This window comes from Scyliorhinus torazame, chromosome 14 (genome assembly GCF_047496885.1).
Source record: "Scyliorhinus torazame isolate Kashiwa2021f chromosome 14, sScyTor2.1, whole genome shotgun sequence".
NCBI classification, from domain to species: Eukaryota; Metazoa; Chordata; class Chondrichthyes; order Carcharhiniformes; family Scyliorhinidae; genus Scyliorhinus; species Scyliorhinus torazame.
This window is the reverse complement of record NC_092720.1, coordinates 198,142,536-198,159,728: the sequence shown is the minus strand read 5'-3', so window position 1 is coordinate 198,159,728 and position 17,193 is coordinate 198,142,536. Positions and strand designations below refer to the sequence as shown.

The 17,193-nt window shown below is 47.2% G+C and overlaps 4 non-coding genes across 4 annotated transcripts; all 4 read right to left on the bottom strand.

Moving 5' to 3' along the window:
- Nucleotides 1-850: 850 nt before the first annotated feature.
- LOC140390846 (U1 spliceosomal RNA) lies at nt 851-1,014 on the bottom strand. Its single transcript, XR_011934902.1, has one exon. It is a non-coding gene; the product is annotated as a U1 spliceosomal RNA (small nuclear RNA).
- Nucleotides 1,015-2,929: 1,915 nt separating this feature from the next.
- On the bottom strand, nt 2,930-3,093 carry LOC140390705 (U1 spliceosomal RNA). Its single transcript, XR_011934762.1, has one exon. It is a non-coding gene; the product is annotated as a U1 spliceosomal RNA (small nuclear RNA).
- A 1,944-nt stretch (nt 3,094-5,037) lies between these two features.
- On the bottom strand, nt 5,038-5,201 carry LOC140390869 (U1 spliceosomal RNA). Its single transcript, XR_011934924.1, has one exon. It is a non-coding gene; the product is annotated as a U1 spliceosomal RNA (small nuclear RNA).
- A 1,921-nt stretch (nt 5,202-7,122) lies between these two features.
- LOC140390721 (U1 spliceosomal RNA) lies at nt 7,123-7,286 on the bottom strand. Its single transcript, XR_011934779.1, has one exon. It is a non-coding gene; the product is annotated as a U1 spliceosomal RNA (small nuclear RNA).
- Nucleotides 7,287-17,193: the final 9,907 nt, after the last annotated feature.

Genomic DNA, 17,193 nt, shown 5'->3' with positions numbered 1-17,193 from the left:
ACACCAGCCCCTCACGAAAAACACACGCACACTCATTCTTGATACTCACAATCACCCCAACGCACACACACACCTCTGACACACACACACCCGACACAGAGTTAACATTTCCTCAACGGGGATAGAAAGAAATTGATGAGGAGGATTTGCGAGTCACATAAATGTTGATTGTAATAATAACAATGATTATCGTCACAAGTAGGCTTACATTAACACTGCAATGAAGTGACTGTGAAAAACAACTAGTCGCCACAATCCGGCGCCTGTTCGGGTACAGAGCGGGAGAATTGAGAATGTCCAAATTACCTATCAGCATGCCTTTGGGGACTTGTGGGAGCAACCGGAGGAAAGCCACGCAGACACGTGGAGAATGTGCAGAGTCCACAGAGCCGGGAATGGGACCTGGGATCGTGGAGCTGTGAAGCAACAGCAGGGCAGCAGGGTAGCAGAAGTGGATAGCACGGTGGCTTCACAGCGCCACGGTGCCAGATTCGATTCGCTGCTGGGTCACTGTCTGTGCGGAGTCTGCGTGGGTTTCCTCCAGGTGCTGCGGTGTCCTCCCACAGTGCAAAGAGGTGCAGGTTATGTGGACTGGCTATGCTAAACTGCCCTCATTGTCGAAAAAAGTTTAGGAGAGGTTAATGGGTTAAGGGGATAGGATAGAAGTGAGGGCTGAAGTGAGACGGTGCAGACTGGATGGGCTGAACGGCCTCATTCTGTTCTGTATGTTCTGTGCTAACCACTGTGTTACCATGCTCTCCTGTTGTTGGCTCCGGGAGAGGTTTTTAGAGCGATGTTTCCAACATGTTGCTCGACCAGAAAAGGATCAATCTATTTTAGTTTCGTAAATCAGGGGAGAGCGCGAACACACTCCCCCACTATCACAAATTTTGCAGTCGAGTATCCCGCATTTGGGGACATCGCAGGCGTCAGCACACCCGAAGGGCAATGGGCTAGCCTCGTTCTGGGCGAACCACCTTGTTGATCACGGTTTCACCCCTGCCAGGTAAGTATGATTAAAATAGTACACCCTCCCAGTCCACACCACACATCACATCTTTCACTCACACTTACTGCATTTACACGGCCAAACTGTCACTTTACTTACAATTATCTCTACCGATTTAGACTAGTTCTGTTGTATGATTTTGACAAATTGTCGAATATACCTCTCTATAAGAAACACATTGCCTAAAACGTCCGCTATGCTATTTGCATATTGGCCTGAAAAGGAAGTGAACCGCCCCTTATCTACCTATCAGTCAAACGATGGACCGTTTTCCGGAATGAAGACTATCTCTCTCAAAACTTTGTCTGTCCATCTTTATTCAGCAAGGAAACAATTCACTTTTCTGACACGGAAATAGAAAGATTGATGAGGAGGTTTTTGGAGTCACGAAGAAATTGGTTGTTGTCTCGAGGAGAGGTTTTTTAGCGTCATGAGCAGTTTATTGAGAGGCATGTTTGCAGGTTTATTTGGGGGCGGGGTCAGGTTAATCTTCATGGGGACATGCTCCCCATCCCCATCCCCACGCACGCACCCCATCCCACATGCATCACCACACACTCGCACACTATATTGTTTAAAAATAAATTTAGAGTACCCAATTCATTTTATGTTCCAATTTATTGGCAATTTGATGTGGCCAATCCACCTAGCCTGTACATCTTTGGGTTGTGAGGGTGAGACCCACGCAAACACTGAGGGAAATGTGCAAACTCCTCATGGACAATGACCCGGGGCCTGGATTGAACTCTGGTCTTCGACGCCGTGAGGGAACAGTGCTAAGCACTGCGCCACCATGCCGCCCCTAAACAGACACACTACCCCGACCCTCCTGAACCCATCTTTTTTCTTTTAAATTTAGAGCACCCAATCATTTTGCTATTTTTTTAAATTAAGGGGCAATTTAGCATGGCCAATCCACCTAACCTGCACATCTTTGGGTTGTGGGGGTGAAACCCACGCAGACACGGCGAGAATGTGCAAACTCCACACGGACAGTGACCCTGGGCCAGGATTGAAACCCGGGTCCTCAGCGCCGTTGTCCCAGTGCTAACCACTGCACCATGTGCCACTTTCGCACACACCCATCTGACACGCACAGACCCAGCACCCCACGAAAAACACACACACACTCATTCTTGATACTCACAATCACCCAACACACACACCCGACACTGAGTTAACATTTCTGCAACGGGGATAGAAAGAAATTGATGAGGAGGATTTGAGAGTCACAAAGATGTTGATTGTAATAAAAACAATGATTATCGTCACAAGTAGGCTTACATTAACACTGCAATGAAGTTATTGTGAAAAACAACTAGTCGCCACAATCCGGCGCCTGTTCGGGTACAGAGCGGGAGAATTGAGAATGTCCAAATTACCTATCAGCATGCCTTTGGGGACTTGTGGGAGCAATCGGAGGAAAGCCACGCAGACACGTGGAGAATGTGCAGAGTCCACAGAGCCGGGAATGGGACCTGGGATCGTGGAGCTGTGAAGCAACTGCAGGGCAGCACGGTAGCAGAAGTGGATAGCACCGTGGCTTCACAGCACCAGAGTGCCAGATTCGATTCGCCGCGGGGGGTCACTGTCTGTGCGGAGTCTGCGTGGGTTTCCTCCAGGTGCTGCGGTGTCCTCCCACAGTGCAAAGAAGTGCAGGTTATGTGGACTGGCCATGCTAAACTGCCCTCATTGTCGAAAAAAGTTTAGGAGAGGTTAATGGGATCGGATAGAAGTGAGGGCTGAAGTGGGTCGGTGCAGACTGGATGGGCTGAACGGCCTCATTCTGAACTGCATGTTCTATGCTAACCACTGCGTTACCATGCTACCCTGTTGTTGGCTCCTGGAGAGGTTTTTAGGGTGATGCTTCCAACAGGTTGCTCGATCTGAAAAGGATCAATCTATTTTTGTTTCGTAAATCAGGGGAGAGCGCGAACGCAGTCCCCCACTACCACAAATTTTGCAGTCGAGTATCCCGCATTTGGGGACATCGCAGGCGTCAGCACACCCGAAGTGCAATGGGCTAGCCTCGTCCTGGGCGAAACACCTTTTTGATCATGGTTTCACCCCTGCCAGGTAAGTATGCTTAAAAACAGTACACCCTCCCAGTCCACACCACACATCACATCTTTCACTCACACTTACTGCATTTACACGGCCAAACTGTCACTTTACTTACAATTATCTCTACCGAATTAGACTAGTTCTGTTGTATGATTTTGACAAATTGTCGAATATACCTCTCTGTAAGAAACACATTGCCTAAAACGTCCGCTATGCTATTTGCATATTGGCCTTAAAAGGAAGTGAACCGCCCCTTATCTACCTGTCAGTCAAACGATGGACCGTTTTCCGGAATGAAGACTTTCTCTCTCAAAACTTTGTCTGTCCATCTTTGTTCAGCAAGGAAACAATTAACTTTTCTGACACGGAAATAGAAAGATTGATGAGGAGGTTTTTGGAGTCACGAAGATATTGGTTGTTGTCTCTAGGAGAGGTTTTTTAGCGTCATGAGCAGTTTATTGAGAGGCATGTTTGCAGGTTTATTTGGGGGTGGGGTCAGGTTAATCTTCATGGGGATATGCTCCCCACCCCCATCCCCACGCACGCACCCCATCCCACATGCATCACCACACACTCACACGCTATATTGTTTAAAAATAAATTTAGAGTACCCAATTCATTTTATGTTCCAATTTATTGGCAATTTGATGTGGCCAATCCACCTAGCCTGTACATCTTTGGGTTGTGAGGGTGAGACCCACGCAAACACTGAGGAAAATGTGCAAACTCCTCATGGACAATGACCTGGGTCCTGGATCGAACTCTGGTCTTCGACGCCGTGAGGGAACAGTGCTAAGCACTGCGCCACCATGCCGCCCCTAAACAGACACACTACCCCGACACTCCTACACCCATCTTTTTTCTTTTAAATTTAGAGCACCCAATCATTTTGTTATTTTTTTAAATTAAGGGGCAATTTAGCATGGCCAATCCACCTAACCTGCACATCTTTGGGTTGTGGGGGTGAAACCCACGCAGACACGGCGAGAATGTGCAAACTCCACACGGACAGTGACCCTGGGCCAGGATTCAAACCCGGGTCCTCAGCGCCGTTGTCCCAGTGCTAACCACTGCACCATGTGCCATTTTCGCAAACACACATCTGACACGCACAGACCCAGCACACCAGCCCCCCACGAAAAACACACGCACACTCATTCTTGATACTCACAATCACCCCAACGCACACACACACCTCTGACACACACACACCCGACACAGAGTTAATATTTCCTCAACGGCGATAGAAAGAAATTGATGAGGAGGATTTGCGAGTCACATAAATGTTGATTGTAATAATAACAATGATTATCGTCACAAGTAGGCTTACATTAACACTGCAATGAAGTGACTGTGAAAAACAACTAGTCGCCACAATCCGGCGCCTGTCCAGGTACAGAGCGGGAGAATTGAGTATGTCCAAATTACCTATCAGCATGCCTTTGGGGACTTGTGGGAGCAACCGGAGGAAAGCCACGCAGAGAATGTGCAGAGTCCACAGAACCGGGAATGGGACCTGGGATCGTGGAGCTGTGAAGCAACAGCAGGGCAGCAGGGTAGCAGAAGTGGATAGCACGGTGGCTTCACAGTGCCACGGTGCCAGATTCGATTCGCTGCTGGGTCACTGTCTGTGCGGAGTCTGCGTGGGTTTCCTCCAGGTGCTGCGGTGTCCTCCCACAGTGCAAAGAGGTGCAGGTTATGTGGACTGGCTATGCTAAACTGCCCTCATTGTCGAAAAAAGTTTAGGAGAGGTTAATGGGTTAAGGGGATAGGATAGAAGTGAGGGCTGAAGTGAGACGGTGCAGACTGGATGGGCTGAACGGCCTCATTCTGCACTGTATGTTCTGTGCTAACCACTGTGTTACCATGCTCTCCTGTTGTTGGCTCCGGGAGAGGTTTTTAGAGCGATGTTTCCAACATGTTGCTCGACCAGAAAAGGATCAATCTATTTAAGTTTCGTAAATCAGGGGAGAGCGCGAACACACACCCCCACTATCACAAATTTTGCAGTCGAGTATCCCGCATTTGGGGACATCGCACGCGTCAGCACACCCAAAGGGCAATGGGCTAGCCTTGTCCTGGGCGAACCATCTTGTTGATCATGGTTTTACCCCTGCCAGGTAAGTATGCTTAAAACAGTACACCCTATCAGTCCACACCACACATCACATCTTTCACTCACACTTACTGCATTTTCACGGCCAAACTGTCACTTTACTTACAATTATCTCTACCGAATTAGACTAGTTCTGTTGTATGATTTTCACAAATTGTCGAATATACCTCTCTATAAGAAACACGTTGCCGAAAACGTCCGCTGTGCTATTTGCATATTGGCCTGAAAAGGAAGTGAACCGCCCCTTATCTACCTATCAGTCAAACGATGGACCGTTTTCCGGAATGAAGACTATCTCTCTCAAAACTTTGTCTGTCCATCTTTATTCAGCAAGGAAACAATTAACTTTTCTGACACGGAAATAGAAAGATTGATGAGGAGGTTTTTGGAGTCACGAAGATATTGGTTGTTGTCTCGAGGAGAGGTTTTTTAGCGTCATGAGCAGTTTATTGAGAGGCATGTTTGCAGGTTTATTTGGGGGCGGGGTCAGGTTAATCTTCATGGGGACATGCTCCCCACCCCCATCCCCACGCACGCACCCCATCCCACATGCATCACCACACACTCACACACTATATTGTTTAAAAATAAATTTAGAGTACCCAATTCATTTTATGTTCCAATTTATTGGCAATTTGATGTGGCCAATCCACCTAGCCTGTACATCTTTGGGTTGTGAGGGTGAGACCCACGCAAACACTGAGGGAAATGTGCAAACTCCTCATGGACAATGACCCGGGGCCTGGATCGAACTCTGGTCTTCGACGCCGTGAGGGAACAGTGCTAAGCACTGCGCCACCATGCCGCCCCTAAACAGACACACTACCCCGACCCTCCTGCACCCATCTTTTTTCTTTTAAATTTAGAGCACCCAATCATTTTGTTATTTTTTTAAATTAAGGGGCAATTTAGCATGGCCAATCCACCTAACCTGCACATCTTTGGGTTGTGGGGGTGAAACCCACGCAGACACGGCGAGAATGTACAAACTCCACACGGACAGTGACCCTGGGCCAGGATTCAAACCCGGGTCCTCAGCGCCGTTGTCCCAGTGCTAACCACTGCACCATGTGCCACTTTCGCACACACCCATCTGACACGCACAGACCCAGCACACCAGCCCCCCACGGAAAACACACACACACTCATTCTTGATACTCACAATCACCCAACACACACACCCGACACTGAGTTAACATTTCTGCAACGGGGATAGAAAGAAATTGATGAGGAGGATTTGAGAGTCACAAAGATGTTGATTGTAATAAAAGCAATGATTATCGTCACAAGTAGGCTTACATTAACACTGCAATGAAGTTACTGCGAAAAACAACTAGTCGCCACAATCCGGCGCCTGTTCGGGTACAGAACGGGAGAATTGGGAATGTCCAAATTACCTATCAGCATGCCTTAGGGAACTTGTGGGAGCAACCGGAGGAAAGCCACGCAGACACGTGGAGAATGTGCAGAGTCCACAGAGCCGGGAATGGGACCTGGGATCGTGGAGCTGTGAAGCAACTGCAGGGCAGCACGGTAGCAGAAGTGGGTAGCACCGTGGCTTCACAGCACCAGGGTGCCAGATTCCATTCGCCGCTGGGTCACTGTCTATGCGGAGTCTGCGTGGGTTTCCTCCAGGTGCTGCGGTGTCCTCCCACAGTGCAAAGAAGTGCAGGTTATGTGGAATGGCCATGCTAAACTGCCCTCATTGTCGAAAAAAGTTTAGGAGAGGTTAATGGGATAGGATACTAGGGAGGGCTGAAGTGGGACGGTGCAGACTGGATGGGCTGAACGGCTTCATTCTGAACTGCATGTTCTATGCTAACCACTGTGTTACCATGCTACCCTGTTGTTGGCTCCTGGAGAAGTTTTTAGGGTGATGCTTCCAACAGGTTGCTCAGTCTGAAAAGGATCAATCTACTTTTGTTTCGTAAATCAGGGGAGAGCGCGAACGCAGTCCCCCACTACCACAAATTTTGCAGTCGAGTATCCCGCATTTGGGGACATCGCAGGCGTCAGCACACCCGAAGTGCAATGGGCTGGCCTCGTCCTGGGCGAAACACCTTGTTGATCATGGTTTCACCCCTGCCAGGTAAGTATGCTTAAAAACAGTACACCCTCCCAGTCCACACCACACATTGTTGATCTCCAAATTTCTTTCCCTGTCAGTCTGGCCTCAATAAAAGTTGAGACGGATTCGCACGTAAACAGAAGTTATTTATTTAGCTTGCAAGCTTGAATCATCTTACAGAAATGTAACAGGACATCCTGCCTCTTACACTCCAGAAAACGACTGACTAAAAGACAAAGAGATCTCAGCAAAATCAATTCAAATGGTATCAAGTTTCACATACTCGACGGACATAGGTCAGCCTATGTCCCTCCTGACCTGTTCGATCTACTCTGATTGGCTCACTTCCAATCCCTTTCTCTGGCCCCTATCAATGCAGTCTCACTCTCATAGACACACCTCTTCCTGCTTTTTCCATGCGGTCTCAAATTCCTTTGTCCCTAACTGCAAAAATCAAAGTGGCTTATTTCTACATTATATTAACTAGTAACTCTAAAGTAACTATTTTATATCACATTCGTCATTCCCTCCTTTTATCATTCCATGATAACCGAACTATCCAATCTATAGCTACGGTTCCTCATCTAAAAAGATTCGTCGCTGCATTTCCAATTCCTGTCTTAGCCCCCCCCCCTTCATCTGCTTCACCCTCATGGATTTTAACAGTTAAATTTTTTTTCTCGGTGATTGGGGCGGTGATCTGATCTAGTGCACCCCGCATTCTACCCATCACACATTTAAGGATGGCCAGGCCCACAAAGATGCAGCCGATATCTACCACTAGATACATGGCCATATTTATCAACCAGTCCTTCCATCCTCCAGATCCCCAGTTACCCCAAGAGTCAGGATCCTGCATCCCGTCCAAGTGATTCCGTATGCGATCCATAAATTTAGTAATGTTAGCGGTCAAGTCTTGAACTCCCATGATACACTTGCCCTGCACTATGGCGCATACCCCACCCTCACGGGCCAGAAGATAGTCAAGAGCATACCGGTTCTGCATTGCAAACAACCGCAGCTGAGACAACTCCTTGGTTATTGCCCCGAGGGCTCCCAAGGTTTCATTTCCCAAGATGGTAAGGCCGCAAATAAAATAATTCCGATCACTAACAGCCAAGGAACCCCCCACACCTCCCAGTGTCAATACGCTCAGAATGCCCCACCCGGCTGAGTGGCCCCGGTTGGGTGCGAGAACCTGAGGTTTTTTCCAGTTCTCGCAAAATTCAGCAGAGACTGCCCGGCGTGCTAACTGATTATGCAGGTTAGAGTCCCAATAACAATTCGGCGGGGAAATGGGGTGACAAAACGTTGGTCGCCGTACCATTAAATAAAAAGTAGTATCCTTGTTCCGTGTGGAGACTAGCATCACAATCAGCATATCGGTTGCGTAAGGACCTCCCAGTAGCCCAGTTTATCCAATTTTGAAATGCCCATTCGGGCCGCCCAGCAATGCAGAAAGCCCTATTCCCAACAGTGATATGAGAGACATTCGCCCAGCCACAAAGGAGCTGGAGGCCAGCGTTCAATGGAACGCAAGTGGTGCTATAACAAACGCATTGGCCAGACGCCTGGGTGATATGGCACCTCCTGTCCGTACAGGTGGGAAACAGACATGTTATATTTGTGTCCACCTCTACCAGCAAACAGCCATATCCTTCACTGCTGAAGCAATTCTCGTACGACCGGGAATCCCTATTGGGAGTGAAGTGGCTAGGTATGTACGCCCTCCACCGTCGCAGCCTATCGTACTGTGAATGGGAATTATCCCGAGGAAGGGGAAGGCAAATAGCCGGTGGTGCTGAATCCGGATCGTAAGGAAGAGTGACTTGCTCGGGCAATGGCTCGGAACGCTGACAATGAACCACCGTTTGGGGAGTGCCCCAAAGCGGTGAAACAGAAAATAACCTAGACACCGCTGCGGGGTTTGGGTAGCAGACAACCCGTCCCTGGCCATACAGACGGTGGTAAATCTGGTAGAAGAGATTCATACTACCCGGGTTTTCCTCAGTTTGGCCTTTAATTAACTTAAGTGCATCTCCCGGTAACCTACGTTCTAGCTGTAATTCCCTTCTCACACGCCCCGTCCTCTCTCTAGTCCCTTTCTCTTTCTCATGGTCTCTTCCTACACTCTTCTGACAGCCTGATGTTACCTTTATTGTACCACTTTTAACACATCCAAAATCAAATTTACATGTATTCCAAAAACAAGGCAATGTCCATATAATGTTCCCTTCCCATCGCCGGGGCCGGTGCAGCTGCTTCATGACTCCCGCATTCTCCTTAACTTTGATGACCTTCCATGAGTCGATACCATGTCCTCGTATATGGGGGCAGTGAAGAACATCACCTGTGCATAGGTGATGTATCCTTGTAGATTGGTTGGGGCTACACAGATACATAATATTCCCCTTTTCCATGTCCATCGCCAATAACACGCCAAGCGAAGTGAGGCCAAATATCAGACAGACGATGCGTAGCCACTCCATTATGCTCCACACCTGTAAAATAGCACTGGAGAAGGGAGGCAGGTTAGTATCCGACCTTTTACAGTAGTGGAGATGGACTCAATTTACAGTGATGTAGGTGGACCCAAGCACTTCGCCCCTCCACTTTAACTGCTGTGGGGGTGGTAAGGAGAACTTGGAAGGGCCCGTCCCATCGCGGCTCCGACCCCCTTCCTAGTCCAATTTTTGACCATGACATAACTACCGGGCTGGACTGAAAGTGAGCTAGGTACTGGGGCAATGGCTGGTGAGCCGCACGGACTGGGCCATGGAGTTCCTTGAGCACTTGCGTAAGGGCTAGAACATAGGTGGTCATTTCTTCAGTCATCTGATGAAACTGAACCCGTCTGGGAACCTGCAGGCTCCAAGGAGTTCTAAGAGGCCTGCCATAGAGAATCTCGGCGGGAGAGAGCCGGGCTGGTCCCGCAGGTGTAACCCGCAGCTGGAAGAGGGCAACGGGGAGCAACTTAAGCCATGTCAGTCCCGTGTCTGCTCTTAATTTAGCCAATTTAGTTTTGAGGGTCTGATTGTGTCTCTCAACCACCCCGGCTGCCTGCGGTCTGTAAGCACAGTGTAACTGCTGGCGTATGCCCAACTGGGAGCAAAACTCCTTGTTAATTTGTCCAATAAAATGAGGCCCATTATCAGAACTTAACTGAGCTGGTATACCGTACCGGGGAATGATTTCCCTCATCAAGACTTTAACCACAGTAACAGCTTTACTATAGATAGTCGGATACGCCTCAACCCATCTGCTGAACACATCCACAATGACCAAAACATATTTATAACATTGACACCTTTCCAACTCAATGTAATCCATTTGGAGCGTCTCAAAGGGACCACTGGGCAACGGGGTTTGCCCCTTCCCACAAGGGATACCTTTTCCGGTGTTATATTGCTGACAAATCAAACACCGATTACTGATACTTTGGGCCAACCCCTGCATTTTAGGGTGCCACCAAGTGTCCAGCAACAAATCACTCGTCCCTCGAGCCCCGCAATGAGTTGCAAAGTGTACACATTCGATGACCCATAAAGCCAGTACATCAGACATACAAGTCTGATGTGCAGGCGTGGTCCATAAAGAGGAAACAGAATCATATGTACAACCTAACCGTTTCCACATTTGTTTATCACTCTCAGGAGCGTCCTCCTGTAACCTTATGACGTCTGGCATTGGCTTGTCAGAAGCAGACACATTCATAGTAGATCGTTTAGTCTGACTTAACATTTTAGGCACCATCACTTGCTGAATTTGTGCGGCTGTGCGCGCTGCACAATCTGCTCGTTCATTACCAACGTCAACTGGGGTTGTACCATTCGTGTGGGCAGCGCATTTAATAACGGAAATCTGCGCTGGCAGAAGGAGGGCCTGCAGTAGGTCATTAACTAAACCCCGGTGGGATATTTGACCACACATAATCATGTCAGGTTGTTCTGACGAAATGTCACTCAAATCGCCCCTTATTGTGGTAGTTTCCTGAATCAAGGCTAAACAGTCGTGGCCAGGTGCGTCTTCATGGACAGGGGGACCACTAAGAAAACAGGCTGGATTGATAGTGGTACAGTATTTAAATGTCAGACGTGGATTGTTCAAAAGGTATATCTCATACCTATTCTGACGAGCTGCGGTAAGATGCTGACCATTCGCCCCATATCCCTGGCATGGTACTGGTCATGGACCTGACGTGTAATATGAGGGCTTACCGAAGCTGACTGTGGCCATAAATGTGGTGATATTGTAACAAAATCGGCTGTACCTTCTTTTCCCGTGACTGTGGCTGTAACCTTGACTGGCCATTCGGTCTCAAGTAATGGCCGGTATTTGTCCTCCAACTCCCTGTTTCGTCCAGTTCTGTCATAGGCCAGGGTAACGTGATGCAGTGACTGTTCAATGTCTAACGTCCACCACTGGGGGTGATAGAAATATAGCACTGTTGTCTCATCCTCCTCTTCGCTGATCCACCCACCCAAAGTCACTATATTGGAGCTCCTGCTGGTAAACTACCATTTCTGCCGCTTGTTGGGGTCGCAGATCATCCTTTTTCATTACATACTCAGTCTTAACCTTTGTAACTGAGCCTCCTTCTTGGCCTACACCCTCCTTCCAGTAAAATCTGACTGCCCTTGCCATCTGGGAAGGGTCGTTCTCTGTCCAATTCATGTTATTACATTTCACAGCAGTAACCACAGAAGGTGGTAGGCAATGCATTAACATAGCACAGTATTGAGGGGAATTCTGACCATTTTGATACAGCAAATCGCCTGACTGCCCCCGGTAGATTTCATTAAAACGCCCCAGAAATTCCTCTGGCTCGTCAATCTTCCTAGGTTTTAGGTCTAAGATAACAGAAAGATTTATGGGCCTTTGAAATGTGCTATTCAACGCATTCAAGATCTGTGTCCTTCTTTTCTCTATTTGCTCTCTTTTTTTTAAAACTTAAAAATGTTTGAAAATTCAAATTGAATTACTGCAACTTGCAAGCTTAGCTCTGATCTCAACTCAGAACTAAATTTACAATTTGCTTAACACAAACTTGTATAACATTTACAACTTAATTATTTCTTTATCTTAACAATTTTTCTTTTAACAAGTTTTTTTTCTTTTACATACATATAAGTATTAGCAAAATCAACTATCATAAGTATTAGCAAAATCAACTATCATCTCCAGATTGACACTTTTTAAAATGGTGTCCATGATCTTCTTTAAGTTTCTATTAATCTCCAGATAAAATGAGATAAACCTTATTTCAAGTAAGTAAAATTTAAGATTCTGGCAATTTCAATCAATTGCTTTCGAAAATAATAACTTTTATCAAAGAGGTGGAGAAACCCACTGGTTTCCTTTAATTAATTCAAAACGTAACTTTGCTGGTGTTCACTGACTCAAAGGAAAGGTATCCGATTACACAACGGCTGCTGCTGTTATCTCAAAGCCTGAGTGAGAAGCACTGTCTGTTTTCAACTCCGCCTGCTGCTGTTAACCCTTTGAGAGACTTCTGCTTCAACCAATATGCAGCATTCCTCACAATCTCAACTAGACCTCGGAACTTTACAGTCCAAGGAGACAATTTTAGCTTAATCAACTATATATTTAAAACACTCACACATAGAGTTGAACCATCTTCAGATTTAAAAACAGTTATACTGGACTGAACCCCCATCTATTGAAGTCCCATCAGCCCCTGAACCCATATAATAGACTGAACCTTTATTATTTAAAGTCCCATCAGCCTCTGAACCCTGATAATAGACTGAACCTTTATTATTTAAGTCACACCAGCCTCTGAACCCCGATAATAGACTGAACCTTTATTATTTAAGTCACATCAGCCTCTGAACCCTAATAATAGACTGAACCTTTATTATTTAAGTCACATCAGCCTCTGAACCCTAATAATAGACTGAACCTTTATTATTTAAAGTCCCATCAGCCCAAAACCCTAACCCAAGCCGAAACAACAATATGAAATCCCATCAATTAAAGTGCTAATCCCCAGACTGACCTGTGATTTCGTCGAGGCGGTCTTTCTGTGCCAACCGCGAGTGACCAGACTAATCAGACGATAAGAAGAGGGGAACAATCAATGCTGGTCGTTTTCCATTTCTACATTGAGGGCCCTTTGTTCCCGTCCTCCTGTTCATAATCAGTCTAATTCTGATTTCGCAGTTGGATCAGGATCGCCCAGAGAAATCCCGGTTTTCGGCACCAAATGTTGATCTCCAAATTTCTTTCCCTGTCAGTCTGGCCTCAATAAAAGTTGAGACGGATTCGCACGTAAACAGAAGTTATTTATTTAGCTTGCAAGCTTGAATCATCTTACAGAAATGTAACAGGACATCCTGCCTCTTACACTCCAAAAAACGACTGACTAAAAGACAAAGAGATCTCAGCAAAATCAATTCAAATGGTATCAAGTTTCACATACTCGACGGACATAGGTCAGCCTATGTCCCTCCTGACCTGTTCGATCTACTCTGATTGGCTCACTTCCAATCCCTTTCTCTGGCCCCTATCAATGCAGTCTCACTCTCATAGACACACCTCTTCCTGCTTTTTCCATGCGGTCTCAAATTCTTTTGTCCCTAACTGCAAAAATCAAAGTGGCTTATTTATACATTACATTAACATGTAACTCTAAAGTAACTATTTTATATCACATTCGTCAACATCACATCTTTCACTCACACTTACTGCATTTACACGGCCAAACTGTCACTTTACTTACAATTATCTCTACCGAATTAGACTAGTTCTGTTGTATGATTTTGACAAATTGTCGAATATACCTCTCTATAAGAAACACATTGCCTAAAACGTCCGCTATGCTATTTGCATATTGGCCTTAAAAGGAAGTGAACCGCCCCTTATCTACCTGTCAGTCAAACGATGGACCGTTTTCCGGAATGAAGACTTTCTCTCTCAAAACTTTGTCTGTCCATCTTTGTTCAGCAAGGAAACAATTAACTTTTCTGACACGGAAATAGAAAGATTGATGAGGAGGTTTTTGGAGTCACGAAGATATTGGTTGTTGTCTCTAGGAGAGGTTTTTTAGCGTCATGAGCAGTTTATTGAGAGGCATGTTTGCAGGTTTATTTGGGGGTGGGGTCAGGTTAATCTTCATGGGGACATGCTCCCCACCCCCATCCCCACGCACGCACCCCATCCCACATGCATCACCACACACTCACACACTATATTGTTTAAAAATAAATTTAGAGTACCCAATTAATTTTATGTTCCAATTTATTGGCAATTTGATGTGGCCAATCCACCTAGCCTGTACATCTTTGGGTTGTGAGGGTGAGACCCACGCAAACACTGAGGAAAATGTGCAAACTCCTCATGGACAATGACCTGGGTCCTGGATCGAACTCTAGTCTTCGACGCCGTGAGGGAACAGTGCTAAGCACTGCGCCACCATGCCGCCCCTAAACAGACACACTACCCCGACACTCCTACACCCATCTTTTTTCTTTTAAATTTAGAGCACCCAATCATTTTGCTATTTTGTTAAATTAAGGGGCAATTTAGCATGGCCAATCCACCTAACCTGCACATCTTTGGGTTGTGGGGGTGAAACCCACGCAGACACGGCGAGAATGTGCAAACTCCACACGGACAGTGACCCTGGGCCAGGATTCAAACCCGGGTCCTCAGCGCCGTTGTCCCAGTGCTAACCACTGCACCATGTGCCATTTTCGCACACACCCATCTGACACGCACAGACCCAGCACACCAGCCCCCCACGAAAAACACACGCACACTCATTCTTTTTTTTTTTTAAATAATATTTTATTGAAAATTTTTGGTCAACCAACACAGTACATTGTGCATCCTTTACACAACATTGTAACAATACAGATAATAATGACCTTTTTTAAATTTAAACAAAAACAACAACAAATAAATAGATATTAAATAATAACAAAAAAATAAAAACTAGCCCTAATTGGCAACTGCCTTGTCTCAGGCCACCCCCCCCCCCCCATCCCCCCCCCCCCCCCCCATCCCCCCCCATCCCTCCCCCCCCCCCCCCCCCCCCCCCCAAGTCCTGGGCCGCTGCTGCTGCCTTCTTTGTTCTCCCCTATCTATCTTTCCGCAAGATATTCGACGAACGGTTCCCACCGCCTAGTAAACCCTTGAGCCGACCCCCTTAGGACGAACTTAATCCGCTCTAACTTTATGAACCCCGCCTTATCATTTATCCTGGTCTCCACCCTGGGGGGCTTGGCTTCTTTCCACATTAGCAATATTCTGCGCCGGGCTACTAGGGACGCAAAGGCCAAAACATCGGCCTCTTTCGCCTCCTGCACTCCTGGCTCTTGTGCAACCCCAAATATAGCCAACCCCCAGCTTGGTTCGAACTCCTACTACTTTCGAAAGCACCTTTGTCACCCCCATCCAAAACCCCTGTAGTGCCGGGCATGACCAAAACATATGGGTATGATTCGCTGGGCTTCTCGAGCACCTCGCACACCTATCCTCCACCCCAAAAAATTTACTGAGCCGTGTTCCAGTCATATGTGCCCTGTGTAATACCTTAAACTGAATCAGGCTTAGCCTGGCGCACGAGGACGACGAGTTTACCCTGTTTAGGGCATCTGCCCACATCCCCTCCTCAATCTCCTCCCCTAGCTCTTCTTCCCATTTCCCTTTTAGTTCGTCCATCATAATCTCCCCTTCGTCTCTCATTTCCCTATATATATCCGACACCTTACCGTCCCCCACCCATTTCTTTGAGATGACTCTGTCCTGCACCTCTTGTGTCGGGAGCTGCGGGAATTCCCTCACCTGCTGCCTCGCAAAAGCCCTCAATTGCATGTACCTGAATGCATTCCCTTGGGGCAACCCATATTTCTCGGTCAGCGCTCCCAGACTCGCAAACTTCCCATCCACAAATAGATCTTTCAATTGCGTTATACCTGCTCTTTGCCACATTCCATATCCCCCATCCATTCCCCCCGGGGCAAACCTATGGTTGTTTCTTATCGGGGACCCCCCCAGTGCTCCGGTCTTTCCCCTATGTCGTCTCCACTGTCCCCAAATCTTCAGTGTAGCTACCACCACCGGACTCGTGGTATAGTTCCTTGGTGAGAACGGCAATGGGGCTGTCACCATAGCCTGCAGGCTGGTCCCTCTACAGGACGCCCTCTCTAATCTCTTCCACGCCGCTCCTTCCTCCTCTCCCATCCACTTACTCACCATTGAAATATTAGCGGCCCAATAATACTCACTTAGGCTCGGTAGTGCCAGCCCCCCCCCCCCCCCCCTATCCCTACTACGCTGTAAGAATCCCTTCCTCACTCTCGGAGTCTTCCCGGCCCAAACAAAACCCATGATACTCTTTTCTATCCTTTTGAAAAAAGCCTTCGTGATCACCACCGGGAGACACTGAAACACAAAAAGGAATCTCGGGAGGACCACCATCTTAACTGCCTGCACCCTCCCTGCCATTGACAATGCTACCATATCCCATCTCTTGAAATCTTCCTCCATCTGTTCCACCAACCGCGTCAAATTTAGCCTGTGCAATGTGCCCCAATTCTTAGCTATCTGGATCCCCAGGTAACGAAAGTCTCTTGTTACCTTCCTCAACGGTAGGTCTTCTATTTCTCTACTCTGCTCCCCTGGATGCACCACAAACAGCTCACTCTTTCCCATGTTCAATTTATACCCTGAAAAATCCCCAAACTCCCCAAGGATCCGCATTATTTCTGGCATCCCCTCCGCTGGATCCGCCACATATAGTAGCAGATCATCCGCATATAAAGATACCCGGTGTTCTTCTCCTCCCCTAAGTATTCCCCTCCATCCCTTGGAACCTCTCAGCGCTATCGCCAGGGGCTCAATCGCCAGTGCAAACAGTAATGGGGACAGAGGACATCCCTGCCTTGTCCCTCTATGGAGCCGAAAATATGC